This window comes from Condylura cristata, unplaced genomic scaffold, assembly GCF_000260355.1.
Source record: "Condylura cristata isolate star-nosed mole 26May11 unplaced genomic scaffold, ConCri1.0 scaffold00009, whole genome shotgun sequence".
Taxonomy (NCBI): domain Eukaryota; kingdom Metazoa; phylum Chordata; class Mammalia; order Eulipotyphla; family Talpidae; genus Condylura; species Condylura cristata.
The window spans coordinates 1,444,136-1,447,131 of record NW_004567110.1 but is presented as its reverse complement, the minus strand read 5'-3'; positions in this window follow the sequence as shown (position 1 = coordinate 1,447,131).

Sequence of the window (2,996 nt, the reverse complement as noted above, 5' to 3'; positions counted from 1 at the left end):
GGAGGGGCGGGGCCAGGGCGGGGCCAGGGCGGGGCCAGGGGACTAGGCGCTGGCCAGAGACCCTGGGGAGGCCACAATGGCAGCCCGTCCCTGGGCCCATGGACACCAGTTCTCCTGGGACAAGGGACTGGGGGGGTGCAGCCCGGCGGGGGACTGGTAGGAGAGGAAAGGCCAGCGCTGAGCCTCAGGGTCAGCAGGCTGCAGGCGTCGGAGGGGTGACCGGGCCCTGCCCTGCGGCCACACTGGCTGGGTCGCAGCTCTGAGCTCCCCCAGAGCCGGTACCCCCCATCACTGGGGCGGCTCGCACCCCCAGCGTGCCTTCCTCAGGGCAGCGGCTGCCCGGGCCTGACCACATCCCGACGCACACAGGGTTCCCTGGACAGCGCGGCCCCTGGCGCTCCTGTCAGCAGCAGGCACCTCTGGGAGCAGGGGCGGGAGCGGGGGTCCGGCGCCCAGGACACGCCGCCGCAGGAGAGGGCGCCGAGGTCAGGAGGTCATCCGCTCCCGTATGTGGGACCCGGGGAGGGCCTCCCCTCCTGGGCCCCGGGCAGCCTCGGAGGCAGGAGCTGCTGAGCCGGCTGCAGGCTAGAGCGGCCAGTCAGGATGGACAGTGGACAAGGGGCCACCCCAGGGCGTCTGTGGGTCCCCAGAGTCCAGAGCTGAAGGAGGCAATGTGAGTGTTACTTGATCCCAGTGTGCTGGCGGCGACCCCTGTGTCAGAGACCAGCTCCAACTTTTGAGGTGTCTGGAGGCAGCACAGGCAGGACCCTAAGATGGGAAGGCATCGGCGAGCGGAGATTCTAAAAGGGGAGACAGGAGCTGGTGCCAGGAAGACACGGGAGCCAGGATAGGGTGCAAGTCTTCCTGCTTTTCCTTCAGCAGGTCTTTATACTGTGTAGCAAGTAGTTCATTGTAATAATGCATAGGGCAAGTTAATGAGATATCTCCATAAAACATCCTCAAGGACAAGGGAAAAAGCATTCTTCTGTTTACAATTTATGGTATGCTAAATTATACGTTTTGTGACAGTTATCATATATATATTGCTGTCTAGCTATCATCAAAGGAAGAGGGGTCTGGGAAAGGGGGAGCTTGTTAGCAAAAGGTTGTTAGGGGTCTTGGGGTAGTGATAAATTGTGTTAGCAGTGTTATCAGTGATTGTCTCAGGAAAAGCTAACGCTCATGGGTAATTTGAGGCTATCAAAGAGTAGTTAGTGCTTGCTCTAAAAGGGAGTAAATTAAGAGAAAGTCGTACAGTTGTACATCAAACAAACACCTGTGTTTTGTCCATGAGTCCTTATGCCCTGGGAGCCTTATTTGAAGTTTACTTTTATTCAAAGAAACCAAGGAAGCTTCCCAGGAGTTTTTTATGCCCTTGGGTCTTCTCTCTCCTGGGGCTTGGCTTTTGTCTCAGGAAACAGAGGGATTTCCCACCCTGGGGCAGCTGGTCTGAACCAGCAGCTGCCTTTTGCAGCTAAGTCAATCCAGTTGTAAACTGAATGTTGCTCAGAATATTTTGATATTATGTTTATTCAAAAAAGGGAGGTCGTAACATAAGTTAGCAGTGGACAGTCTGATTTTTCAGAGCTTATCCCGATCCACCCGGAATCTGTCAGATGACGGACGTTGCATAGCTTGTGTCACCCCTTGGTAGGGCACCTCCGTTGGGAGGAGTGCACCCCAACATCACACCTGTGGGGTGCCCAGGCAGGGCCCTCTGTAGCTGCTCCTCCAAGCTCACACCCGCCCCTCCCATGCCTCAGTGGTCCGGGGAGCGGCCGTCCCCATTTCCAAAGCACACGCAGGCCACACAGGCCGAGTGAGAGACCCCAGGGGGGAAGCCGCGCGGCTGCTGACCTCAGCCCATGTGGACGACCTCCAGGGCCACAGGACCCCCCCCGTGCTGCTCCTTCCGGGTCTCGGTCCGCCTGGAAGGGGGGGACTCCAGGGCTGCCACCTCCCCCATACTTGTTGAGGCCCTGCCAGGGGCCAGGGGAGTCTGGGTGCTGGGACACAATGCCCCTCCCTCTGGGGGGCGGGGGGGGGTTGGAAACATCCAGAAGAAGCACCAGGATGACGTGTGTCTCCCGGGACTGGGCACCTCAGACGTCTCCCAGGGTGGGTGGACAGCGGCCTCACAACCGTCCAGGGGAACTTCTTGAGGCTGCCCTGCCCAGACCCGCCCACCACCCTCGCTGAGACCCGGGGCAGCCGAGGCCCCCCGCTCCTGTGTCCTGGGCACAGCGGGGCCATCGCCCAGAGCCCCGGACCCCCAAGCCACCGCGCCCACCGGGGCAGTGCTCACACAGGAGCCCACCCCACCCTGCAAGAAAAAAGCCCGAGACCTCCCAGAGTGACCCAACCCAGGCAGCGGCACCCTGATGTCACGGGAGACCCCAGCCCAGAGCGCTGAAGACACTGCACCCACAGGCCAGCCAGCACGGCACATTGGGTGCGCCCTGGGGCATCCACACAGGTCCAGCCTGGAGGTACAGTGGGCACTGCACACTCATTTACTTGGGGACCGACCGCAGAGGGTCTGTAACAGGGGCATGTCCGGCTGGCTCGGCGAGACTGGCCTGAGAGAAGCGTGCTGGGGACCCAGAGTCCATCCTGGACTGAGGGTCTTGGGGGGGAGGAGGGGGGTGGTGGGGGCTAGGAGCGCACATGGAGGCAGCCATGCCTCAAAGGAGGAAGCCTCGGAGCCCACAGAGACCACGTCCCACACTGCCCAGCTGGCCAGCTCGAGAACACTCACCCACTGCCACTGCCGGAAAAGCAGGTCAGCCCCGGGCCCTCCCCCACCCACGCGTTGCGGCCGCTGGTCTCGGCCTCCTCCAGCCAGTCCGGGCGTCCCCGACGAGTCCCAGCCGCACTCCCGCCTGCCTCGTCAGCCCCAGCAAGAGCCCAGTGGCAGGCGCGTCCGTCCGGCCACCTGCGGCCCGCGCCGCCCACGCAAACCCGGCGCCGCGCACCTGCCCAGCTCGCCCGGTCGG